Below are 27,989 nucleotides of genomic sequence, written 5' to 3'. Positions count from 1 at the left end.
TTTGGGTTTGGGTTTGGGTTTGGGTTTGGGTTTGGGTTTGGGTTTGGGTTTGGTTTGGTTTGGTTTTTTTTTTTTTTGGTTTTTCGAGACAGGGTTTCTCTTTATAGCCTGGGCTGTCCTGGAACTCACTCTGTAGACCAGGCTGGCCTCGAACTCAGAAATCCACCTGTCTCTGCCTCCCAAGTGCTGGGATTAAAAAAATATCCACTTGTTGACACACTCAGGAATCCCATAAAAACACTAACATATACACAGAGGACCTGGTGCAGATCTTTGTGGGCGCTGTGCATGCTGCTGTTGTCTCTGTGTTCATATGAGCTTTGTTCATAAATGTTGCTTTATGACTGTGTGTTTGTGTGAATGCCATGGCACACATGTGAGCTCAGAGGACAAGTTGGTTCTCTCCTTTCACTTTGTGGTTCCTGAGACTTGAACTCACATCATCAGGCTTGTCAGCAAGTGCCTCAACTCGCTGAGCCGTCTCATTGGCCCTAAAATTTTGCTTCTAATGAAGTCAAGGATCTATGAAAGAGAGGTGTCCTAATAAAAGTCATGGTATGTGTTAAAGAGAAGGATGAAGGAAGAAGTAAAACAGAAGGAGAAGCTAAGACAGAAGACAAGAGGATGATGAGAAGAAGTGTGACTCAGGTCTCTTGTTCCTGGCTGTCACTCGCTTACACATCCATCCATTCATTGTCTTACTGCAATTCACGGAGCAGTGCACGAGTGCTCAGTTGGCATGTGAAAGGACAGGTGAAAGGAGATTGAAAGTGGCATTTTAGCCAGGTTGTGGTGGTGCACACCTTATCCCAGCATTTGGGAGGCAGAGGCAAGCAGATCTCTCAATCTGAGGCCAGCCTGGTCTACAGAACGAGTTTCAGGACAGTCAGGGCTACACCAAGAAGCCCTGTCTTAAAAAACATTTTTTCTTTCTTTCTTTTTTTGTAATTTCTCTCTCTCTCTCTCTCTTTCTCTCTCTCTCTCTCTCTCTCTCTCTCTCTCTCTCTCTCTCTCTCTCTCTCTCTCTCTCTCTCTCTCTCTCTGTGTGTGTGTGTGTGTGTGTGTGTGTGCCTGCATGAGTAGGTGTACCATGTGCACGCAGGTTTCTGCAGAGGTCAGAAGTCAGTGTCAAATTCCCTGAAAATGAAGTTACAGGTGCCTGGGAGCCAGCATCATGGGTTCTGAGAACCAAACCACAGTCTCCTGCAGGAGCGCTAGCACTCTTAACCACAGAGCCATTTCTCCAGCCCGGAAACTTTACACCTTGTACATGTTTCTGCTCTGTGTGAAATACTGCTCTCTTTTCCTGTTCTTCCTCTGCCAAAAGTTTCACTAGGTGTCACCACCAACCCCACAACCCTCCCAACACAGGGAAGCCCCACATGCTTCCTTTCAGTTACCAGCAATGCTGACACATCCTGTTATAGCTGCTACCACATGCCTCAGTCATTCTTTATTCAGATGTCTACGTTTGCTAGTAGAGAGTGAATTCCTAGGTCCAGAAATAACAGTTTAGGTAGTACGTGCTCAGTAAACATCAATTGTTTGTCCTACAGTGGCATGTGGAAAGAAAGTGAAGTCGATTATTGAGTAACTACTAGAAACACCAAATTCTACGATATCTTCTTACTCTCACTCTGCTCTCACTTCTCTTTGCATAGGATGTTATTATGTAGCTCAGGCTGACCTGGAATTCCAAATGTAGACCAGGCTGGCCTTGAACTCACAGAGATCTACCTGCCTCTGCCTTCAAGTGCTGGCATTCACCACACTACTATGCATCACACAATGATGGAGACAGTTCTGAATCCTTAGTTGATTTCATGGTTGTAACACCACAGAATATACCTGCAGACACCCCAATGGTATAGTGGACTATCCGTCTTGGCTTCATTGGATGTAAATATGTATATGGTATTGCTTACTGTCCCCAGGGCCACGATAAATAAAATTCCATGAGGCCAAATAGGCATGAGAGAAAATGATGCAATGAAGAGCGACAGAGAGAACAAGTCCTGAGGTCACTGCTCATGAGCTGTGGTGTACTGTTTTGTAGTCATCATGCTGCTTTGTATATAGGGGGAGTGGAGGGTGGGGAGATGGCCCAGTCAGCAAAAAGCTCGTTGTGTCAGCACGAGGGGAAAAAATGATCCAGGTTCAAAGTGAGATCCTACCTGGAAAGATAAGGTGGAGATCTACTGAGGAAGATGCCTGATGTTGACCTCCGGTCTCTGCATGTATATGTACCCACATACATGTACACACATACATGTACACACATACATGTACCCACATACATGTACACACATACACGTACCCACATACATGTACACACACATGTACCCACATACATGTACCCACATACATGTACACACACATGTACCCACACACATGTACCCACATACATGTACCCACACACATGTACCCACATACATGTACACACATACATGTACCCACATACATGTACCCACATACATGTACACACATACATGTACACACATACATGTACACACATACATGTACACACATACATGTACACACATACATGTACACACATACATGTACACACATACACATGTACAAAATTAATGAGTAGAGGAGTTGTTTTAAAATAATAAGAGTATAGTAGAGTTAAACCTTAAACCTCTCGTCCTTGTCAAGCAACCCGCACTGTGTGTAGCTGTGTGTATTGTGTGTAGCTGTGAGGTCCTGAGATCAGCAGGGCAGCGGGTTTGTTTACACAGCATCTCAGCAATCAAAGGAAAAGCGCCTTGCACATCTTGATGACATCAGCATCACCAGGGTCTGCGACATCCCAGTCCTATGAGACACCACTGCACGTGTGGCCCAGTGCCAACCAAAATTTCACTACACAGCACATGACTGTGTACATATGAATAAAACTGAAGGTGAAGAGCCACTTTATTAGAAATAAGAGAATATTCTCAAACTGGGAGAGACATGCCAGATCTATTTAGAATGAATGGTACTTTCGCGGCTTAGTTATCTTAACTCTAAAGGCGTATAATATTTTGAAGTCAATGTTTTACCAAGCCAACATGGTATATACATGGCTGAAATTCAACCAGTTTACACATACCAAAACATGTGAAAGGCCAAGAGGCTATCAACTTGATTTTAAAAATAAGATTGCCTCAGTGATATTAGCAGCATAGGCTATGTGATTCAGTTTACCCATTTGAATTCAGTGGCTTGTGATGTGGGGCTTTACCAATAGGTCCACTTTATACATTTTCAGTAACTTGTACTGTTGGGACTTTACCTATTGGTCCACCCTGTCTGTAGTCAGTTGCTTGTGATGGAGGGACTCTACTCATGTGTCCTTTGTAGATGGTGGATCGGAACATCACTTCTCATATGGTTCCTTCTTGCAAATGTTATCCATCTGTATTGTGGGCATGATACTTTTTAAATTGTGTAAAAAAACTTCTTTAAAAATTATCCCATTGACCACATACACTCTCCTATTCTTCTGATTTGTAATCAACCACAAAAGATACTAGCAAGTAACCTTCTGGTCATGACCGAGTATTCTGCATGTCCTTGCTGTCTCCAATGAGGACATATGTGATCTTTCACAATTCATCACCCTTTTCCTAATTGGACTCTGCCTGAGTCCATGTTGGGAAATGTGTTCTGTAGGCTATTTGCCTTTTTAGTTTGAAAAGGGAACAGACATTGAAACATGTGAGTGACTGGGAACTGGCAAGCCTTCTGCCAAACTGTGAGAAGGGAGTGGCTTGCCAACTTGTTTCTGAGTGTTTCTTGGCGTATACACTGACACAAATGGTACGTCTATCAGCTTCTCTAGGTAAGTGGGTATCAGCCTATGGGTAGTGACCCCTTTGTGGGTAGAAAAACCATTTCAACAGGGGATGACTAAGACCATCAGAAAACAGGGATTCTTTTACATTAGGATTCAAAAGAGTAGCAAAATCACAGTTACAAAGTAGCAACAAAAATAATTTTATGATTGGGGGTCACCACAACATTGGAATTGTATTAAAGTGTCACAACATTAGGAAGGTTGAGAACTACTACTCTAGGCTCATCTTCCCTTGAGGGTTCAATGGAGCTGGGACAGAACAAATAAATCAGAAGACCCAACTTCTTGAGGGAAAGTGTTTCCATTTCATGTGACTTAAAGAAACTGAGCTTTGTTCCTCCTGGACCCAGCCCTGGCCACCGTCACTCTCTTCACTATTACAGGTCATCCAGCATGTCCTCTGGACGGAGAGAAGCTTTTGAGTCACTTGAGGAAATAGCTCTTTGCAGAGGAGATGATGCTAGGTTCCAATGCTGGGTGCCAATAGACAGGACACTGTGTCATGCCACTGGCATGGCATGACAACATCTGTGTACAACAGTCTGTCTGTGCATCTCTATATTGACATTTTAACATTTCATATACTTTGACTTTTAGTTTTGTTTTATTAGTGTGCATACCCCAAAGTGACTAAGCATCAGACTTAAGCACACTTGTTAGTTAGGAAAGAAACTGGTCAATCAATTAATCAAAATGGTCTACTGACCACCTTAGCAGCATGTGGTTATAACATGGCACCACTGAAAAGTTAGATAAGGTGCCTTTAAGAGTCAAAGGACAAGTTAAACTCAATTCTCTCCCACACTGGTCTCCAAAGTTAAACCAGTGGAAACAAGAGACTCAGGTTGGGCTAACTCTCCCTTCACTCCTCCAGCACTTATGAGAGGTGACAAAGAACCGAGGTCCAAGCAGTTTGCAAGGATGTTTAAGACACAGTCCTTGGACTCTAAAGCCAGTGAAAACAAACACGTGAAGACATTGCTGGATGAAGGGTCTCTTGTGTAAGAGAGATGTTTGCAAAGAAGATTGAAGGTAACTGCTTTGTTGGTTGCACAAGGTGAGAGAGGGGTCTGGCACTGTCATGTGACATCTGAGAGGCCTTCAGAGGGTTGTGAGACAAGCAGAAACCACTGGGTGAAAAGTCAACACTTGGAGGTCGTGGGTCTTTTCAAACAGTAGGACCCAGCACCACTGGCACCAGAGAATGAAGGAGGAAGCCCTAGTTGGAGTGAACAGCCTACTTTTCTGTGATATTAGGTGCACAGTGGGGACCTAAAGTGGAACAAAGGCCTGGGACATTAAATGTCCAGCAAGCGGTGGGATTAATTTCATGCAGGAGGCAGGCATGGACACCAAACAGGAAGCTATTACATCAATCAGCTCTTTCATGCATTCATTACTTTGGTTTGAATGTCTCCGCCAATGCTCATGTTAAAATTTAATTCCCACTGTGAAGTAAAGTGATGGGTCCAGGCAGGCTCTATAAGAGGAGATTAATCCATCCTGGATTAATGGATTAGGAGGAAATGCGTTATCTCAAGAGTGGCTTTGTAAAGAGAACTTTCCGGTTTCCTCTTTATCTTACTGTGTGACACCTTGCACTGTCCTGGCACTCATCAGAGTCCTCACCAGCATTAATGTGCTCAACAATCTGGGTTCCTTGATCTTGGACTTCTCAGCTTCCCTAACTACATACACAGTACACTTCTTAAAAAAAGTCTCCAGGTTGTAGCATTTTCTTACATCAACAGAAAACAGACTAAGATAATCATCTTTAAGAAGGCAGTTTTGTGTGTCTTATCTGTCAGGTACCTGCACACTCGAGGGAGGAGCTGCACATGGAGCTCTCAGGAGACAGAGTCCAGAGGGAAAGAAGAGTCATATTTTTTACAGGCAAGAGCTCTGATGGAGGTGAACACAGGGTACTCTTAGAGGATCCAAGACAAGAGACAGATTGAGTCTTGAGGGATAAGCAGAGACTGGTCAAAGAATGAAGACTAGGAGGTGTACGCTGGTCAGAAGGAACAGCTGGTGCAGGGATCTTTAGCAACCTCATACCCGTGGCAGCTCTAGTCCAGGATGAGGGAAATTGCTTTTCTAATAGCTACCTTTATACATTAAATAATGACCACAGTAGTCTAGCAACTGTATGATATGTTCCAGGCACTGAATGATTTTGATCACATATTTGTTTGTTTGCAGTACTGGAAAATGAACTTAATGCCTTGTGCATGTGAAACATGAGTTGTGCCCTGATTATACCCTTCAGCCCAAACTCTGTTGTATTAATTAATTTGTTTGTTCATTTGTTTGAGGCAGAGTCTTGTGTATCTTAGGCTTGGCTTCAGTTTGCTATGTAGTCAGGGATGAGCCCTACTCTTCCTGTTTCTACCTCCCAAGTCCTAGGATAACAGGTGTGTACTCCCTGGTTTATCGGTGCTGGGGATGGAAGCCAGAGTGCTACGAATGCTAGCCAAGTCCTCTACGAATTGAACCACATCCCTGGTCCAGATAGTGTTTGTTATGCACAGTGACTTGTTTAATTATCACAAAGGGCATTACCATTCTCATTTTACAAACTTTCCCCCTTCAGTGTCCCAGAGTCAGGAAGCTTGGGTGAGGGGTGATGGAGGAGTCTGTGTGCTTTGAGATAAGACATGTAGGTGACAACTAGAGAGAGAAGGTGACAGTGACTTGAGTTTAAGTTTGGACATTACCTGTCATATCCCCACCAACACTCAAGTTGAAATTCAATCTCTCTTGTGATATTAAGGTATTAAGAGCTGAAATCAGACAGGACCCGTCCATGGTGACTGGGTCATCAGGGCAGAGTAATTGGTCCATGGGTTAGTGCATTACCTTGAGGGTGGGCCTACTGCAGAAACTAGTTTGATTTTGTTTCTTTTCTGTGCCCCAGGCATGAAGTCACACCCTCTGCCACCTCAGGATACTTCAGAGTGTCTCTACCTTCTAAGAGATCCTCTCCAGATGAGGCTTCTTGACCTCAAACTTTCCAGCTTCCAGAACCACTGGCTGAGTGAATGTGTATTACGTATAAATGATCCACTTCCTGGTATTTGGTTGTAGCAACAGAAAACTGACTGCAGCAGACATATTGAGCTCCAGTTGTTTGTGAACAACATGGAAATGTCAGCAGCTGTTAAATTCTAACCTCGGGAGAAAGGCCTGGGTAGAAATAAGGATTAGAGACAAAAAAGAAACCTAGGCAGAGGAAACCTAGCATTGTTAACCAGGTAAAGGTCACCGTGCCTTCCGTGTTTAACTCTTTCAACGGCCAAATAAAGTTGATAGCCACCATGATTTTACAGGATAGACAATGTATGTCATTCAGTCTCCCTGCCCTTCTATGCCTGAGTTTCCACCCTTTTTGTGACTATAAAGCAGTATTTTATGTTGGGCAAGATATAGACATATATTTCACAGAAACAAAGATCGTATGAGATCACGCTCAGCCCTACACCCTCTGCTATTTCATTTTTAATCTTTGATTTTTATTTATGTATTCCTGACAAGGTCTTGCTATGTATCACAGGCTGGCTTGGCTCTTATGATCCTCCTGCCTCAGCCTCCAGAGTGCTGGAATTATAAGCATGTGCCACCATGCCTGGCACAGATTTCATTTCTAAAATAGACTGTCTGTAATGCACGAACTTGCTTCACAACCCACTCATGAGAACCACAGCTTGAGAATTGCTGTCTAACGCCCTTCTGCCTCCCACCCCGGCGTCTGGACTCTCATGGCAATTTTGCAAAGATGAGGGGAGGTGTGACCGACATCAGAGATGCTAATGAAAAGAGAAAACTTGGCTTCTGTTTGGTTTTCAGTCTTCGGTACAGCCTGGTGAGGCCTAGGCCTCCTCTGCCAAGTCATACCTGGAGGACATGTCTATAGAAGCCAGTTCATAAGCACTGAGTCATGTGTGGCCATCACGAGTCTTTGTGGGGATTAAAGCCACGTTTGTGACAAATTCTCTGTCCCCCACCCCCTATCTATGATACAGAAAGGGAGGCAGATGCATAAAACTTTGGAGAATTTTTGAAGTTATTTGCTCTAAAATTGCCACACTGTTACATGACAGAAGGGTTTGGGCATACAGCCCAAAGCAAACCAGCTCCGTGCTTGCACCCTCTTTAACATAATTTCTGCAGACAGCAACTGCAGGAGAAGTATTACCTCTGGGGCAGAAATGATGGCATGTGATGGTAACATCGTCTTCAGCAGGAAACGGCTCTGCTGGACGAACTGTGGGAATCGATTCCCGAATGTGTCATAGACCCTGCATGTAAGCACTCCTCCTCCTCTTTCTGTTCCACAGAAAGACATGGCATGCTCCTTGTCATCAAATGACTCCTTCCGAGTGGCCTGCCTGCCACCTTATCACACCCACAGTTGCTGATGGATGGGCAGGCTCCCAGTCAATTGGTAAAGCTAACTGCTGCTTGTGAGCAAACTGAGGGGAGAAGACACGCCCTAAGGCCAGACACATCCTTCACTGGGTTGAGGGCAACTGTGGAAGACAAAATACAGACAAGGCACCCATTCTTGTGCATTGTCAGTTCTTCCTGAGTGGATACAGTTTCCCTCCATCTTTGGCCCATGGACCTCCGTCTCCCTAAGTTCCAGCCTTTCAGTACAGACTCATACTAACAGTTGTACATGGGACTGCCAGGCCTTCAGTCTCAGACCGAGGATGCCTCATTGGTCTCTCTTATTCTGAGATTCCCAGCTCCTTGGACCCTATCAGTTTCCTTGGTTCTCTGGCAGGAACACAGTCATCGGGGGTCAATGATGCCAGCCTCTGACACCATAAGTCGGTCCACCCACTGAATCCCCTGCATAGGGAAACTCACAGCTTTAGAGTAAAAGCCTCCGGTCCCTTTTCTTATCCCTCCATCCTGCAATCACCCTCTTTCTTCTTTTCCCTGGTACTTGCTTTCTTCACTGTCCTCACTGTTGCTACAAATCAAAGTCTTTCCAAGTGCTCAGACCATTCTCTGCCTTCCCAATCATCCTATGGTAAAAGCTTCCACTGGAGAACTCCCCTGTTCTTCCTGACTTCTGCAGACGCTTCTTGGGCTGGTTCTTGGCAATCATCCAAGTCTGGAAGGCTACTGAAATAGCAATCCCCAGGCTTAGCTTCTATATTCCCACTGTCAGAGAGCCCGCCTACTCTGGTGATTAAAGGGCTGCTGCTATGTATCTAAAACCCAAATCCAAGCCAATCCAATGGGGGGACAGCTGGTCCTGTAGCCATCTCCAAAGATCTAACACCGTGGCACTGGGTCTTACCCTCCTGCCTCTGGCAGACGCAGACCCTGGCAGGGGTGACCTCTCCCTGAATCCTCCTCAACTAGACACTGTGAAAACAGGGGCATCGGCTTCCCAGTCCTCAAGATCAGAGGAAGCAACAGAAGTGGGGGTGTTCCCAGGCATCAGGTGCCACACCCCAAATACACCATTACTGCCACTTTGTAAGACTTGTGGATTCTTCTCTTGGATTTTACATGTTTCTTCTCCCCCTTCCCTGGCCAGTCAGCAGATCTCTCTTCCTCTGATGCATCCAACAGTCTGTGCTCAGTCAATCTTTGCTAGAACTTCCTGCTTTCAGCACCTCACTTTTCCGCTCAACACTGTAAAAGTCCCTGCTGTGGCTCAAGTTCCCACTTGCTGTGCCCTCATCTCCCCACAAGGTATCAAGCAAGATACAGGTGCTCCCCGACTCACGGTGGGGTTACATTCTCATAAACCCTCTTGAAGTTGGAAATGTACATAGATAATGTGTTAATACCTCTTCTCAATCAACATCTTAGCTTAGCTTAGCTTAGCTTGCTTGCTTAGCCTGTGCCTACAGCTGGACAGCATCCTCCAAAGCCAAATTCATGCAAGAATGTTGAATAACTAACTTAGTGTGTTGGAGACCTGCATCTAAAACTCCAGGCACCGCCCAGCGCCACCTAGAGCATTAGCTCTTTCCTATTGTGCTCATGAGCTGATGGGGTGAATCAGAGTGCCATGGCTGGATGACATACATGGCCCAGTGTCATTCAAGATGATCAAACTTCATATTGCTACCTCAGGGAATGTTCAAAATGAAGAATTCAGGGCCAGAGAGATGGTTGGGAGTTAAGAGTTGAGAGTTAAGAGCACTGGCCACTCTTCCAGAGGATTTGGTTTCAATCTCTAGCGCCGGCACGATGGCTAACAACCATTTATAACTCCCTTCCAGCGGAGGACCTGACTCCATCTTCTGGCATTCCCCAGCACCCCACACACATGTAATACACAGATATACGTGCAGGCAAACACTCAGACACATAAAGTAAAAACAAAATTTCAAAATTACGAACTGAAAGTACAGGGTCTGTTGGGTATATCACAGTAAAGCTACAAACTATAAATCAAGCCATCACATGTCAGGAAGACTGTAGGTCAAACCAGGTTTGCATGAGGACATCAGGGTGGGCTCTAATCTCACTAGTGTTCTTATAAAAAGGGGAAAAATGACAAGATGATATGACAATAGAGAGGATGCCATCTAAAGCCAAGGAATGCCTAAGGTCACATTTAGCTGGATGAGAGGCACAGAACAGCCGCCATCACAGCTTTCAAGGTCAGAACTACACCTGAGCATGTGTTGTCGGGGGCTGACCATCGCAACCACATGAAGAGCCTCTTTGCTTTGATTCTCTTCATTGCTGTTACTCTCCACACAGACCCTGATGGGCCACCCTCACACATACCTGTTAACCAATCCCTCCTGTGATGCTCCCCACAGCCTGATGAGCCCTCCCACTTTTCTTCTCCATCATTATTGGAAAGCACTCTTCAGATGCCTTCCTAGATATGTATTCACTCTAGGTTATCTTTTCTGTGCTGGCAAATCTATGTTGATTTGATGCAAGCTAGAGTTATCTGAAAGGGAACCTCAATTGAGAAACCCACCTTAAGATCCAGCTGTAAGTCATTTTTTTTTAAATTAGTGATTGATGGGGGAGGGCCCAGCCCATGGTGAGTGGTGCCATCCCTGGACCAGTGGTCCTGGGTTCTATAAGAAAGCAGGCTGAGCAAGCTGTGAGGAGTAAGCCGGTAAGCAGCATTTCTCTGTGGTTTCTGCATTAGTTCCTGTCTGTAGGATCTTGCTATGTTTGGGTTCCTGTCCTGACTTCCCTTCAGTGATAAACAACAATGTGGAAGTGTAAGCCAAAGAAACCCTTTCCTCCTCACCTTGTTTTTTGGTCATGGTGTTTCATCGTAGCAATGGAAACCCTAATGGAGACACTTTCATTTAGAGTCTTCCACAATTCTCTTTGATTGTTGCTACAAGTGGAAGCTAGGATCTTGTGCGTACTAAGCAAGTGCTCTACCATAAGCTACTGTCCTGGCTCCCAGTGTTGCTTCATCATGTGTCATTCAGCCAGGAACTACCAAGCATCAGGTTTAGTGAGAAGGATGTCCTAGGTAGGAGTACTCCTTTTGGGGTTCAAATTCCTGGAACGTTCCTTCTAACGTGTTACACAAGTGTAGTAGAGATAACAATGTATCTGTGTTTTACTCTTTACTTGAGGTGCTGGAGACAGAAGCCAGGATCTGGTACACACAAGTAAGCAAGCACTCTTCCACTAAACCCCACCTTCAGCCCTGAAGGGAATTCTTTAAAGGTAAAGTCTTTCTCAACTCTGAGGGTAAATCATTGTTACTCTCTCTGTGCCAAGGGAGCCCAGCTAGTTAACTGCTGCATTGAAGGAATTATGGGCTTGAGCAGAGGGAGCAGGTTCTTCTAGATTCACGCCACAGGAGACAATAAATTTTATGACTAATAGAGAGTGGTGGGAAGAGTAAAGAAAATGGCCATGCATATCCTGGTGGGTCAATAGGACGACCCTCATAAATAAGAAAGAGACAGTAGGCTGTCAGTTCAATCTTCCTGGCATCTCCAGTATCCCAGGCTCCAGGGAGAAATCACCTCCAGTCTCCAATAAACAGCCCTGACACATACACACACACACACACACACACACACACACACACACACACAGAGTAATGTATTACCCTAAGCCAAGAGTTTAACGTTTGCTTGTTTATGGGTTTTGTTTCTTTCTTAATTGAATTCTACTGATTTACAACTGAAAGCTAACCAGAGTGCTAACCATTCACGGAAAATAGAATAGAAATCCAACAAGTCTCAATACAGTTTGTCCCATGAGCACTGCAGATCAAGGAAGAGCTGTTGGCCTTACTGCCTGTCTAAAATAAGACACCCAGCATGGGGACAGAGTCCATGTGTTTGGTGTTTACAGCCTCAAATTGCCAAACTTTCTTTATGAAAGCCTCCATATGATGTTGATTTAAACTTTTTAAAATTTTATTTTATGCATATGAGTACACTGTAGCTGTCTTCAGACGTACCAGAAGAGGGCCTCAGATCCCATTACAGATGGTTGTGAGCCACCATGTGGTTGCTGGGAATTGAACTCAGGACCTCGGGAAGAGCAGTCAGTGCTCCATGCTCTCTCCGCCCCACAACTTTAATGTTAAGTGAACTGTTTCTGTTTTAAAATGAATAAACAAATGCTTTAGTAGAGCGGGGATATCATGAGGCAGTGCTTACTCAGCTCAGGATAGCCTTAAACTCACTATGCAGGTGAGGCTAGCCTTGACCTCTAATTTCCCACACCTCTTCCTCTCAGCTGACCTTTTTTCCTCCTGTCTCACCTTTGATATTTGTTCTGAAAAATTGTGCCAAAGATTGTGAATGAACCAAGAAGTAACGATTCTAAAGGTGTGGCTGTAAACTCTAACTACTGCAGTAGTCACTGTGTGTAAGTCACCGGCTAAGCCCTGGGTGATCTCAAGGGGTAAAAGCAGAAGGTCTGGGAGGTCTTTTGTACCTTCCTGATCAGCCATCAGCAGGTACTAGCAGAATGGCTGTATAAGGAAGTTTGTACCTGACTGATTCATAGAGAACTTGATGTCATTCTGGTGAATGCATTTACCTAAGAGACTTAAGAAAGAGCAAATGGCTTGGGAGACATCTAGGAAAAGCACCTTACTTAGTTCTGTCTTGACTGGGGTTTAGCATTGAGCATCCTGTTGGAAATAAGCCTCGAGCATGCTGAGAATATTTTGTTCCACATTATAAATGCAAACCAGCCCCTATGCAGATGGAATTCTCAATTTTATTACCCCACAAATCTGTCTTCTTCCAGAACAGAAACTGCTTTAACTATTGAAAGCAAATAAAAAAAAAATGCCTATTCTGGTTGTTTAAAGGCTCTTTAGGTAGTGATGTGAAATGTGAGTGTAGCTTGGTGGTTCACACAGCATGACAAAGACGTGGGTTCAATGCCAGGAGAGACAGAGAGAGAGAGAGAGCGAGAGAGAGAGAGAGACAGAGACAGAGTCAGAGACAGAGAGAGAGACAGAGAGAGAGAGACACAGAGAGAGAGAGACAGAGAGACAGAGACAGAGAGACAGAGAGAGACAGAGACAGAGAGACAGAGACAGAGAGAGACACAGAGAGAGAGAGACAGTGAGAGAGACAGAGAGAGACAGAGAGAGAGAGAGACAGTGAGAGAGACAGAGAGAGACAGAGAGAGAGAGAGGGAGGGAGGGAGGGAGAGAGAGAGAGAAAGGAAGGAGGGAGGGAAGGAAGGAGGGAAGGAAGGGAAGGAAGAAAGAAAAAGCCAGGAGTGATGGCATACATCTTTCATCCCAGCACTCAGGACAGGCATGTGGTTCTCTAAAGAGTTCAAAGCCAACCTGATCCACACAGAGAGGTTTAGGGCAGCCAGGGCTACACAGGGAGACCCTATCAAAGGAAGAAAGGAGAGGGTGGGAGAGAGGAAGGGAGGAGGCAACATGAATTTGTATGAATTTGACCTATAACAAATGTTTATTAAAAATGTAGAATCTTTGTTGAAACAAAACACTTATGTGACTTACAAGCAAAATATTTATAAAGGAAATACCTGAGAAACATAGTATTTTATTGTTTAATGAAACTGTATTTATAAGTGAGACAGGGTTAGGGTTGTAGTTGATAGTGTTTTCCTTTCCTGCATGGATGAACCCAGAGCTGTTACATGTTAAACGTGTGCTGCACCACTGGGCCACACCTGTGGCCCCTACTAAATCTTTCTACATTGTTCTGTGGCTGGTTTGGCAGCTCAGAGTGGGTTTAAGCCTTCAGGCATAGGTTACTGTGTACTTCAGGCCTCTGAATGGAGAGTTGGTGGGGGCAAAGGGCAGTAGATGGAGGAACCTTCAAGGGTAATTGCTACTTTATAGCACAGAATAAGGAAAATCAGAAAGGGATTGCACTGGCCTCCATCCATTCCTCCCTTGGGCAAATGGCTCCCTGTCACTTCATTGTACCCAGAGTTGGTGCCAGCTACATGACTGGAGTGAAAGAGACCATTTATCAGCTCAGCTCATTTGTGCTGCAGAGTGTGTGCTACGCAGATGGTGAATGTATTGTTCTCATGAAAGGGAAACGGCTTTGCAAAGGAGAATTTTAATGGCAAAGATCTGGAGACTGTACTCTGCAAACTCGATTTCATCACATTTGGTTTTGATCACTGTGTTCATTATCGGCAGAATGAGATGATAAAGAGATCCAGTGTTTGCCATTTGCTCTGCACAGCCAGCGAGTCACAATGCTGACATCCCTACTACCCTCGACAGAGCTGCATAAACTGAGTGTGAGCTTGTAGCTCTTCCTCGCTTGTGATGACTTTTCCTGTACTTAAAACTGTTGTAAAGCTAGTCAGCACTGATTGTCTCAGCCATTACAACCCTCCATAAGGCACAGTGGCCAGGGACCTCTGGTCTAGAGAACCAGGAGGTACCAGCGATACGGCTAAGATGTGAGTAAGCAGATGGGGTAAGGGAGACTCATATTTGCAAGGAGCGGAAGGTGAAGGGCATCAGATGGAATGTCTGAGATTCACATAGGTGTTTATGGGTAGCAAGTGGCTAATCCTGAAGCTTTCAGCCCTGTGAGTAACCTTTAGTCTACTCTCTTTGGAAGACTGTCCATTGGCCGTGTGAAATATTGCTTCAAGGAGTTCTCAAAGTAGCATTTACACTACATACAACGTTGGACTTTACAGCTTCTTTCTTTGACTAGCATGGTTATTATTTTGCCTTCCTGGAGCAGAATCCAATGCACTGGGTGAAAGGAAGGACCCCGGATATATACTGCACTTCAAAGACAAATTAGTAACTCAGAGCTAGAAGGAAATAATTCACATGGTAACATCAAAGAGATCCCTACATGTCAAGTAAGCCTCTGCTGCAGCCAAAGTAAGCTGTACTGATGAATCTCAAACTGGAAGAAAGAGAGGGATCAGGTCTGACACCAAGCTTTTCTTCTTTTGAGTGTCCTGAAAGTTCTTGCTGCCCTCTCACCTCCCCCAGGCTCCTAGATCGCTGGTTTAATTCCCAGCAGAATCATAACCGAGGCAAACTGTCTGGCTGAAAAGATAGTCTTGCGCTTTCTATTGTCCTCAATGGTCAAAGATACACAGGGAAGCTAACAAGATGCAAATCCTGTTTAATGTGCCCAAAACCGTTTTCATCCCTAAGCAAAGGCCTGGAAAACTTACTCAGTATGTTGGCTTCATAATATGGCTTCAGACCATGTAGAATGTGCAACACTAATTTAAATAAATTGCATGTAGTCAAAGAGAACAAGACAGCTTTGCCTTTGTTTAGTCTGAGAGGCTATTTTTGTGATTACAGGGGGTCTGATATCATCTTCTCAATTACTGCAAAACTCAGGAGTGTCTATCATTTACCCTCCAGCAACACTCTAATTATGGGTCATTTTGCAACTAACCATCCCACTCACAGTCACTGCAAAACTGGCTGTCTGTGGAAGTAACCCCCTGGGAGTAAGGACATACCTAAGTCTTTGAGAGTAAGTAAGCAACAAATACCAGGAGACTGGTTATATTTAAAAACCCAGTAAGATATTTTCTACCACCAAAGGACACACATCTCAGTTCCAGGGACCTCTAAGATTCTTCCAGGCAGTGTTTGCATCTGAACCTCTAAAAAGGTCTCTAAGTTGCCAAAAGATTTCTTTTGCTATTTTGCTTTTTTGAGACAGTCTCACCATGTAGCTCGAGGTTAGCCTCAAAAGTCCAGTACTTCTGCCTCAGCCGCCTAAGAGCTGACTGGATGGGATGACAGGGTGTTATGGTAACAATCCTCCCATAAACCTCCAGTTTAGAGGGATGTTTATTAAGATATAGGATACTCTTAAGAAAAGTCAAACATTTCACCCTACAATAAACTCCTAAAATGCAGGAAGTTGACAACTTGTGCCTCGGGAAGTCCCTGAAACTGACTAAATACACTAAGTCCTTCTGTCCCTAAGCATATATAAGCAGTAAGAATTGCTGAGGGACACTATCAGACCAGCCAAGCCACCTAAAAGAGATAGTGACCAGCTGACCTGCCTAGAAGACTCTCAGCAAGCTGAACTGTTTAGAAGATGCTCAGATTGGAGCCACCTAGAAGAAAGAGGCCAACCTAACTGCCTGCAAGAAGTAAGGACTAGCCAAGCCACCTGGAAGAAGCAAAAATCGGCCTAGGTACCTAGAAGGAGCTCAGAGCACCTGTACCAAGAGACACTCTCTAATCTGTTGGGCTGCCTGTAAGCTGTGTAGAATGCTCCTACTTTCCAGCTTTGGTGAGCTGTCACCCATGCTGGGGGTGGGGCTGGGGGTTAGGGATGCATCTGTACTTGAGTCATCTCTGCTCCTGTATGTAACCCCAATAAAGCTCATTAGTGCATCAAATTGGACTTTGATCTTGTCCTTACTTTGATCTGTAGTTGATTCCCTATCTGGTGTGAGCAGATATTTGTTCATGTCTCCAGAGGAATAGAGTCACACAACACAGAGGGGTAGCACCATTCCCAGCTGGAGGGAAGGCTTTGTAGGAAACTGGTGGGAGAAGGAGGCTCCCTAGTAGCTATTCAACAGAGATCACCTATGCTTGAAAACCTTTCCAGGCTTAGATTCTCCTTTATACATTGTTGCATAAAGGGAGCCTTTGTACACTGTGGCACCTGTATTGTTGCACTTCCAGATCACAAAGCAGGACTTTGAAATCAGGTTTTTTCCCCATAATCTTTTTGACTGATAGTCTAGAACAGTGCCTTTCCTTCCTTCTACCATACAGGGCAGAACAATCTAAATGAACACTCGTAGGGTTTTGAAGTAGAGTTCATTATTAGCCAGTGTGAGGCCCCTGGCCACAAGCAAAACAAACCCTTCTAACTTTCCCACCACTTTTTGGTCTTACATCAGATTGCTCAACAGAAGCCTAAATCTGAATTGTCACATTTTTGGATCTAAAAATCACCATTGCTGAAAAACAACTCGGAGAATTCTATAATGTTGGCCCAGGTCCAAAAGGGAGAGACCAAAAGGTAAGAGCGATTTTTTACTTCTCTTGATAGTTTAGTTTAAATTGATGGGTGTACCTAAAGGGAGGCATGGGGCATCTCAAAGAGAAGCAGACACTATGAAGACTGAAAGACATTTATGCACTGAAGACAGGAATTTAAAGAGCTAATCACTTCCCAGAGCTCCAGCCATCTCTAGCATCCTCAGCAGGCTGCTTCTGGAAGCTGGATGCGGAAGTTAGAATGTCTTGGGTGGATTCATTTGTTTCCATTAAGCAGAAGGAAGCCTGTATCAGCAGCTTCCATTCGCACATTTCTAATCCACCATAGGTTGATGACAATGCAGGCAGATACAAGGACTCAGGTTAGGCAATTTTTTGTTTGTTTATTTGTTTGTTTGGTTTTTGATGTGGTGCTAGAGACGAAACCCAGGGGCTTGTGTATGCCAGGAGACAACCTATACCCTCCATATCCACAGACTCAAAGACATTAGAATCTCCCAGGGCCATTCTGCATAAGTAAATTTCATGTAGACATATAGTGTGTTAGGCAAAATGGGAACAGTAAAAATTCTAGAGAAGGGATGTTTCTGTTCTATCATTGAGTTGAGAGTCAGCAGCAGGATGTAATATGTGTGTGTGTGTGTGTGTGTGTGTGTGTGTGTGTGTGTGCATGTGTACATAACATAGGAAGTAACCATTGTGAAGAATTTTAATATGTGCCTACATAAGCACTGATTTTGAGGTTTAACTTCTACCAAATCCCACAAGTGATACAAAATCCAACTGGGAAGTAAACATTGGCTTGGTGTCACCATATTTATCCCCCTTAATTTTCTATTTAACTCAAAAGTAGCAGTTGTCAGTTCTTTTGAGTCTCAGATCAAACACTCTCCATATGATGAGTCTTAAGTATCTTTTTCCAGAGAACTTAATGCATTGAACTCACTGATAACTTGTGGGCTTTTCTTTTTAAAGACTTGCTAACTAGGGGCTGGAAAGATGGCTTAGCACTTAAGAAAACTGGCTGTTCTTTCAGAGGACCCAGATTGAATTCCCAGGACCCACATGGCAGCTCACAACTGTCTGTAACTCCTGTTCCATGGTATCCCTCACACAGACATAAATGCAGGCCAAACACCAATGCACATAAAATACATATAAATAAATAATTTTTTTAAAAAAGACTTGCTAACTCACCATTTAGTTTTAAAGTCTAATATAAGAGTATAAGAAATAGTGCAATTCCTTGGCATCTGAAGGGGTTGGTTCAAGGGCATCCTCACCCCCATAGACACTAAACTCTGCATATAACTAAGTACTTGTCTAAAACCACATACTATTGCATATAATCTATGCCTATCCTCTGACCATTTTAAGTCATCTCAGATTGCTTGTAATACCTATACAGTTTTGAATTACAGTTCAGGGAATAATGACCAGACAAAGAGGGGGCTGCTTGTTCAGTAGGGACATGATACCATAATGGGCCTCACTGAATAAGGAATGTCAGCAACAATGTAGTACACACCATTGATTGAATCTTAGCTGTGGGAGCCATGGATGTAGGGAGCCAACTTTGACTTTGATGACAGTCTGATAAGGCCTCAATTTCTGCCTCAAGGCTTTTATGATAACTCTCACAGACAGGCCACTCAAGCAGACACTCTGGAGTGATTCTTCTTGAGAATGCCATCATTGTCTGAGTCTTAGTCATTAGCAACTTCATGAAAAAGGCATTTCTGAAGAACCTGCCAGAATAAACTTTCAGTGTATAAAATAATCAAGTTAACACTGCCTTTTACATATTGATTATACAAGATAGATAGAAGATAAACTAAGCAACATCATTTTTAACATCAATGGCAAAGAAAGGATATTCTGATATTTTCCTTTCAGGATTCTGGGACTTCTTTCCAGAGCTTCTTTGGAAATTGCTAATATTACCCCGTTGGGTTATCTCCATTGGATGAGCCACATTTTCACAGTGATGAATATGGAAAGCACTAAATTACTATAGCTTGTACTATAAACAGACCACTCTTGATCTGCATGGTAACTATCAGCTCTTCCTGAAGAGTCAATAGAAGGAATTCAACCCAACGGCAGAGCAAAGAAAAGATCAGAGCATGCGATGTCAATGGTCATACTTTCTAACCCATTTATATTTAGTGTCCTATGAGAAGTTCCTTCTACTTGTACTTCAGTATAAAATAGAAACAACAACCTCACCAAATAATAATCCATACAAGCCATCAGTAACAGGATGATATGAGAATAATTAAAGATAGGGATGCCACATTTGTGTTTTTTTTTTTTGACAGACACAGCACAATTTATTATATGGAGAATTTTCTAGAAAAATAAAGGTAAAATTTGGGTAAATGTTCTCAGAAAATTCTGATAGGGGACATTTTCACCTAAAAAAATATTGATAATGACAGGTGATGGCCTCATGCATGCCACAATCCAAAATGAGGTCACGGTAATGGAGTGAAATAGAATTCTACAAATGAGGGAGGGAAGAAAGGGGAGGCTGCCAGGAAAAGAAAATGTTAAAACAAAGGCAGTGTGATCCTTCTGTGCTCAATCCTGAGTGCAGAACGCCCTGCCCAACTCATCAAAATCCATATTTACCCAAGGGAGAAGGGAGGCAGAGCCTGCCTTTTTCTAATTGATCTTTAATCATTATATGAGCCTACGTTTGAACAAGATGGGAATGTAATGCATGTCATAAAAAGTCTATAAAATACTTTTTGTCTTCGGTCAAGGCTGTGGTGGGCCAAGCACTCTGAATCACTCCTGCTCTTTGTTGCTTGGAGTTGAAGGGCCAGTGCTAGCTCTGCCAAGGGTGAAATCAAGTGGAAATGTGAAACTAGAGGTCGTGTACAATCCAGCACAATAACTCCCGCCCCTAGGAAGGAATCTGGAAATACTAGTTATGCTGTACTGAGCTTATAACTATATTTTAAGAATACAGATGTGAAGGTTAAGCTCCATCTCAGAATGAAAAAAAAAAAAAAAGCCAAACACGGAGTGGCGGTGGCAGCGCCAGGGGGCGGGGGCAAAGAGATGTATACTGTCACAGGAACAACCTCTCCCGTAAATCCTAGGGTCTAGTCTAATCTTTAGATTCTCAGAACTCCAAATGCTCTTAAATGTACTATCTAAAAAGCATTTGCGAGCTGGAGCAGTAACTCATTAATGCAGCCGAGCATTTGATCCCCAGAACCTCAAAAATAAACAAACACGCTCCCCCCCTAAAAAAATTAAAAAGCATTTAAATCTAATGCTGTCTGTGCCCTAAATCGACTAAGGAGGTGCAGAAAAAAAGTCAGTTGCTCCCCGGAATTGATTAGATTACAAGTGGGAAAGGATCTGGGGTTCGAAGAATGCTTTGGATCTGACAGACATTTTTTAGGACGAGCCTCCTCCCCACCCCCAATTCTTTACCTCTTGACAGCAGCATGCAGTTTTTTTCAACATCAGTCAAAAAGCCCCAAAAAGCAACATCTCCTCCCTTTAATAAACCAGAAGTGTAGCATGAACTTGGTCAGAGGGTAAAGGTGAAAACTAATCCGAAGGGAATCTAGCTGAGTAGTCCTTTCTAAGAGAAAGAACATTTTTTGTTGTTGTTGTTGATTTTGAAAGAAAAAGAAATGGTAAGGAGGCAGAAAAAGAAGAGGACGCCTTTCCAAGCTTTAAGATTATAGAATAGCTTTCTACTCCAGGCTCAAATGACTTTGCAAGCGTACCTTGCAGGTCAGAGTCTGCAGCGGGTCTGTGGGACCCGGGGAACAGTACTGGCGGGCTGACAGCACCGAAAAGCCGCAGTCCAAGCCGAGATGCCCGCTCCCCTCACGCCCCCACTCTCAGGGACACTTACCGCGACCCTCGCGGCTGCTGCTCGCACCCAGATCTCTGGCGGCCGCGGACCCCGGTGTCCAGGCTTCCGCCCCACGCGCCCTCACGGTCACACGGCTCGCTCGCGGGACGCGGTCTGAGCGGCGGGCTCGGCAGAGAGAACGGACGCGAGGAGCGGAGCTGGCCTCGCGGGCCGCGCCGGGGCCTTCCCTCCGTGTCGTCGGTGCCAAACAGCTCCCCTCTGGGTCACATCCATTCTGTGCTCAGTCCCAGAGCGGCGAGACATCTGTTTTCCATAAGCCTCGGGCAGAGGCAAATCCTGGATTAGATACCAGAGCCCAGGCTGCCCCTGATCCGCGCACAAAGAGCCGCGAACAAACACGCAAGTTGGTGCCCAGTTCCAGAACGACTCCGATGACTAAGGCGGCCGCAGCCGGGATGCGCCAATCCGCGGCTGGCTGGGTTTTCAGGTCTACTGCGGAAAACTCACTCCCCCCCCCCCCGCCCACCCCACGAAAGCACGCTCTGTCCCTGCAGGGGAAGTGACTTCAGCTGCACCCGGTTGAGGAGCTCAACGCAGCCAGCCTCCACTGCCAGGCATTCGGTATTAAAAGCAAACACTGCTGAACGTGATACCGGGGAAAGCTCGGCGTTTGCTTTAATTCCAATTCGTGAGTCAATTATGATACAGTCAGCGCTGAAAAGGACAAGGAAGTGCTGTCTTTGCAAATTGATTTTTCATTCTCCAAAACAGCTGGGCAAAATTGCTGCCTTCTCTTCCTCTCCCCCCGCCCGCCCCTCGCGTCCCTTCCTCACTTTGGAGCGCCTTGGACAGCGGAAGTCGCTACTTACTCTCAAGTGCTCTACAGTCTAGGGCAGGTTATGCCAAGAAGACTTAACCAGTTCCCAACTCTGCAAAATTACTGTCAAAGAAACAGAGGGTGGGGTTGGGGAGAGCACAGATGGGGATTTTCAATCACTCTGGAATCCAAAGACAGCTCCCCACCCCCAACCCCCCACCTGCCGCCACCTCCCGGACAAGCCTTTTAAATTTTGGGCTTCTGCAGGCTCTAGAACAAAGAGGCACTAGCTGATCCTGAATGTGGCTGTAGGGTCAGAGCAACGAGGACAAATGCTTTATGGTGGATGGCAAGAAAGTCAGGTCACCGTGCTAGTTCGGGCCTTGACTCTGGCTAGAAACTAAAAGGACCCTCTGAGAGATTTGGAGCTGGCAAAGATAATTCCACAAGACGAGTTCAACCTAGAAAGGGAGTGGAAGTGTGTTTGAAATGAAGGGGAAAGACTCCAATGACAGGAAGAGAGAAAATAGGATATGATGCCCAGTACAAGGGCGGTCGGGCAGGTTGGGGGGTGGGGCGCAGGTATCACACAGAGGTTATAGCCCGCTGCTGATGTCTGTGCCTCGGGTGGTAGCAGAAGTAGAAGAAAATGAAAGAGGTCCCAGAGAAGCCAGTAGTTGGTTTCAGAACGAGGTCACAGAATGCAAACCAACCACACAGATTTCTAAGGTGTTTGGGACCTTCTGGCTAAGCAAGACAGGTTGGACAGGTGTGTGGTTAGCCGTAGAAGGTAAACACAGAGTAGGGAAATGTGGTTCTCACTGGCTTGTTGCATCTGTCAAAACAAAGTAACTGGAAGTGAGGAGATTAAATAACAGAAATGAGCTGCCTCACAGCCTGGGAGCCTGCGGCCAGCGTGATGGGCGGGGCTTACTCCAGGAAGGGCCCGCTGGAGCTAGCTGCCTACTCCTTATGGCTCCTTACTTGTGCTTTCTTAGCACTGATTTTCCCTGGCTCTCTCCTTGTGGGTCTCTGTGACCAGATGTCCCCCCTTTTGTAAGACACTAGTCATATTAGGTTAGGGGCCCACGGTACTCCAGAATTGCAGCAGTTCACTAATTCCATCTGCCCTCGTCACGATATCAAGATGCCTAAAATAATCAACTTAAAATGAGGAAAGGTTTATCTTGGCTCTGTTTCACAGGTATATATCCATGGAAGCCGGGAGAAGCCGGGGTGAGACATGATGTTGGGGGCATGACAAAGGAGACCGATTTACCCATGGTGGCCAGGAAACTAGGAGAGAGATATGTATAGACGGTGTTTCCAAGATTCCCTTGAAGGGCAGGTGCCCACAACTGAACTCTGTTCTGCTAGGCCCGGCTTCCAAAGTTTCACACTCCTGCACTTGACACTAGCACTGCAGGCTGGGGTAAGAGAAAGACCTTTAACACACGGACATTGTGAAAAATCTGAGATATAACACCATTTAACTTCTATCGTATAATGGGAAATCACCTTCTTTCCATAAAATGTCCCATTCTGAGGTATGGTGCAGGGATTAAGGCTTCAACATAGGAATTTGGGGGAAAACAATTGAACTCATACCCATCATGAGTAGAGTTGTATCAGAGGATGGAGAGGAAAACAGCTACTGTAGGTGAGCAGGGGTACCTTGGGTGCAAACAGTGAGAAAGAGGATCAGATAATACAAGAGGGTTTTATTAAATTTCAGACACACATACACAATCACAACTAGTCTGATCATGTCTTCTATTTAACACTGCCTGGGAACTTTTATTATTTTTTCCCCTAAAGTGTTTCTAGTTTCTATGAATCTATCATGTGCCATGTATTACCTGGGCACAGGCTCAAAGTGCCAGTGGCTGCCATGAACACAACCACAAGCACAGGTATGACAGCCTCTCTGTTTAATTCTACTTACTTAGTCCTGATGCAGAGCTCTGAAGGTCAAGAGCTGCCCCCTTCCTTCTAGCCTCCTTCTTCCCCATGCCTCTTCTGTCTTAGTGCCAAAACCCCTTGGACCCTTGCCATGAGATTGATGCCACGTGTAGCCTTTGGATCATCTTCAATGAGATCCACAAAGCTTTGAAACAGCTTAGAACACAACAAACACATAGGAGGTAGAACTTAGTTCCAGTCTCTGTTTCTTTAAGACTTTACATATTATCTCACGGTGCTGATGATAGAAGCCAGGGCTTCGCACACACTAGGTAGGAGCTCTCCCATGAGCTGCAGCCCCAACTCTCCTCACACAGCTTTTCACTTGAAATTGGGACTGGGAGGGGACAGGAGTTACTATATTTTCAGTCTTGTCTCCAAACCACCCTGGCTCAAGCAATCCTTCTGAATCTCCTTCGTAGCTGGGACTCAGACATGTGCTGCTGTGTCCAGCTCTTCAATCTTATATCTTACTCCAAAATAATACTTGTGTAGTCTTTAATCCCAACAGCAGTCCTTAATACACCATTGGAGGGTTAGCTGACTTGAATAGGGCTCCTGGAGGACTTTCTGGTATTCAATTCATGACCAGAAGGCAGGAATTCTTTTGGGAATCAGTGAGGAAGTTTGTGAAGTGGGAAGGAATGTTCTGAGAACCCTGGCAAGAACTAACCTGGTGTGACAAGGCTGTGACAAGGTCAAGGTGAAACTGTTTCCTGCTGCTGGAGTTCTTTAGTAGATCAGCTTCCTTACACCACTGCTCAGGGACTGGGACCTACTTCTTCATACATGGCTTTCATTTCACCTTCTTACACCTACCTGGTATCTAAAATGTCAAATTAACAGAAAGACTTGTGCATGAAACAGCTGGAAAGAGCCCATTCCTTCTGCTTCAGGGGTAGCCAGTGTTCGCTGTGCATACAGGTTATGTACAACATCTTGGCACAGAAGAAGATAACATTGTTTCCTGTATCATGAGTCAGATGAATGATGGGGCCGAGAGTCAAAGTACACAGTTAATATGAGCCTTTCCATAAAAGAGGCACTGTAACTGTTCTAAGGACTTACAGGAAATGTATATGTGCATGTGTATATGTGTATGTGTCTATGCACATGTGTGTGTGTGTGTGTGTGTGCATGAATATATGTGTGGGTAGGCATCAGAGTGTCTGTATGTATGAGTTATGTGTGTGCATGCATGTGTATATGCATGCATGTATGCATGAGTATATGTATACGTGTGTGTGTGTGTGTGTGTTGTGTGCATGAGTGTGTGTGTGTACCTGTATGTGCTAGAAATTAAACCTAGGAGCCTTGAGCTTTTGGAGTAAGTGCTTGAATAGTGAACTATACTCCTAGCCTGTCCATTCTCTAGGAAGTAAGAAAGCCTTGATGGAGAGAAGGGGGGAGCTCTAGTGTTCAAATAGGTCATCTGTTGGAAGTTTGGAGGAAAAGCCAGGTGATGTAAGAATTAGTGACATCATATATGGCTCAGGCCATCAAAGACCACTAGCTTTTTTTAAGCAGTGGCCTTTGACCCTGACTTCCTCCTGTGCTACATGATTAAACTTCATGTTTTCATCTGCCTCCTTTGGTTTCAGCTCACTCACCTTCTGTGATGTTAGTTTCTCCAGAGCCTGCTGCGGCCTTTCATCTCTTTCTACAGCCCATCCTTAATCCAGACCCTGATGGCAGAGTTTGACTGACCTTGGATGACTGCAACCTCTTGGGAAGCCACACACACACACACACACACACACACACACACATACACACACACCAAGCCCTAACAGTACTTTGCCATCCTAGTTATTCGTGCAGACAACTCCTTCATTACTTTATGTGTGCCTCCAGAGGTCTGTCCATGTCCTGTGTATGTGTCCACACACAGGTATGTGTACATGTATGATCTTGTGTGAATGGAAACCACAGGTCAACCTCAGGTGTCTTCCTCAGTCATGCTTACCATGCTTACTTACTGCTCAAAGCAGCAGTGCCAGAGAACCACGGACTAAAACGTCTGACACCATGAGCCCAAATAAGGCTTTCTTACTTGAAAGTCTATTTAATGTAGGTATTTCTTACAGTAATGGAAAGTTGACTAACAGAGTTGGGAACAATCTCAGCCTAACAAGTGTCAGCATCTCTGTCTGCAGCCAGACTGCCCAGTCCTGTCTCTCAAGCACCTGGCCTCCCAGTCAGTGGCTGAGAAAGTACATTCCTTGGAATGAGAAAGCCAGAAGAACAAAATCCAACTTGCCTTTTAGTTAACGGAACACACAATAGGTACCAGCCTGGGCCTGGACACTACAGTCACCATGTGAGGGAACTAGACAGGTGATCCATGGGCAGCATCAGAGCATATAGCCCTACTTACAAGAAAGTGGAGAGAAGAGTCACCCCCCCCCCCGCGAGGCAAAAGCACCCAATGTGGCAACACGTAAGAAAGGGGCTGCAGTAGTTTTAATTCCCATTTGCCACCCCAACTCTTCTCCTTGCCAGATGGCTCCTCCCCCCACTCACTGTGGATATTTTTTTAAACATGAAGAGGAAGAGACTAGGAGAGATAAATTTACATCCACATAGGGAAAAGACGTACGATGACAACTTTCAAAGAAAGGGCCAGTGTCCTCCTGCATTACCTCTTATCCCAACACACTAGGTGGGCCTGAGGGCACAGCTGGATGTGGTTGCTACAGAAATGGATTTACAAGTAGCTTGTAGACTGCTGGAGACTTGAGATGCCCTTCTGACTCAGTAACCTCAATTTTTAGAGGATGCGGGTTGCTGGTCACCAACCCTTCTGCTTACCCTGTGCTACTGACTTCAGGTCCTCTCACTGTCACTAGCTCTTCCTTCCTCAAGGACTCTGCCCTCAAAAACCACACCCAGAAGCTTGGGATGGCACTAGATCTGTGTACAACTCAGAGCCCATGGTTGGTGTGGCCTATATGTAGAAAAGGAGGCTCTCACCAGACACCAGTATTCTTAGAACGCCCATGTGGGAGGCAGGGATGCCTGCCCTTGCCCCACTCCAGGCTTTCTCCAAGCCTGTGACAGCTCAGACAATGGCACCCTTGGTTTATTGCAAGTGCTGAGTGTGGGAAGACAGCTGCTTTTTAATGTCTTGTCACTATCTGTCCTTGTCACATAGCCAACACGGCTTCTGGGACTTCTGGGGTCACTGCTGCCTTATAGGGGTCTTTCCATTTTCTGTTGGTAATGTACCAGGAGTAATTAATATTTATGTTTATGTCCCCAGTGTGCCCAGAACACAGAAAGGATCCAGAGATACAACAGCTAGCCAAGCTGAGGGTGGATTGAAAGAACTTTCTTTCCTAAGAAAATACCAATAGCTGCTATTTCTTGTTCAAAAGACAGAGACAGAAGAAAAGAGCTGTGTGCAGGGACGGGCCTGTGCTCTAAGACTCAGCAAGAACCATAAAGCTCACAGCCCTCATTCTGTTCCCTTGGTTCCAGAGGAAGAACCCGAGGGTCAGTGATACACCAAAAGGACTGGGCACTCTGGAAAGTCCATTTCCAGCTGTCTGGAAAGCACCTGGGACCACCCCGGGAGAGGATGCTGCAGATTTCACTGGACTCTAGGAGCAGGCAGAGGCCACACAGACATTTTACTTGAAGCCCCTGTTCAGGGATCACCATGACCACAGTTTTAAACTTCCCTTGGTTTCAGTAACCTGTGGTCAACTGTGATCTAAAGATATAAAATGGAAAATTCTAGAAGCTAGCAGGCTGTAGGTGAAATATCTATCAGACTGCTTGCTCTTGTAAGTACATCTTGGGATTCATTATTTTGTTCATTGCTCACTGTGCCTCACTAGGAAAAAAGTTATGGTAGATATGGGTGTGCAGAAAAGTCAGTGTATACTCCCTTTGCCTACAGGATCAATGCTGTCTGCTGCTGCCTGCAGCATCTGCTCTGTACTGCACATGCGCATTAATGCTCTCCCTTACCTACAGCATCCGCTGTCTTCCACCTGCAGCACAGCTGTCCTCCACCTGCAGCACAACTGTCCTCCACCTGCAGCACAGCTGTCCTCCACCTGCAGCACAGCTG

The 27,989-nt window shown here is 44.9% G+C and overlaps 1 long non-coding RNA gene across 1 annotated transcript in view; it reads right to left on the bottom strand.

The window, feature by feature from the left end:
* Positions 1 to 2,078: 2,078 nt before the first annotated feature.
* Positions 2,079 to 27,989, bottom strand: part of LOC114640562 — a 99,801-nt gene continuing 73,890 nt past the window's right edge. Inside the window, exon 3 of the long non-coding RNA XR_003714163.1 lies at positions 2,079 to 2,174. This is a non-coding gene — a long non-coding RNA (uncharacterized LOC114640562). The remainder of the gene's footprint in view (positions 2,175 to 27,989) is intronic.

The sequence above is a fragment of the Grammomys surdaster genome, unplaced genomic scaffold, assembly GCF_004785775.1.
Source record: "Grammomys surdaster isolate TR1022 unplaced genomic scaffold, NIH_TR_1.0 125834, whole genome shotgun sequence".
In the NCBI taxonomy this organism is placed as follows: domain Eukaryota; kingdom Metazoa; phylum Chordata; class Mammalia; order Rodentia; family Muridae; genus Grammomys; species Grammomys surdaster.
Note: the sequence above shows the minus strand (reverse complement) of the source record. Positions and strands in the feature narration are given on the sequence as shown.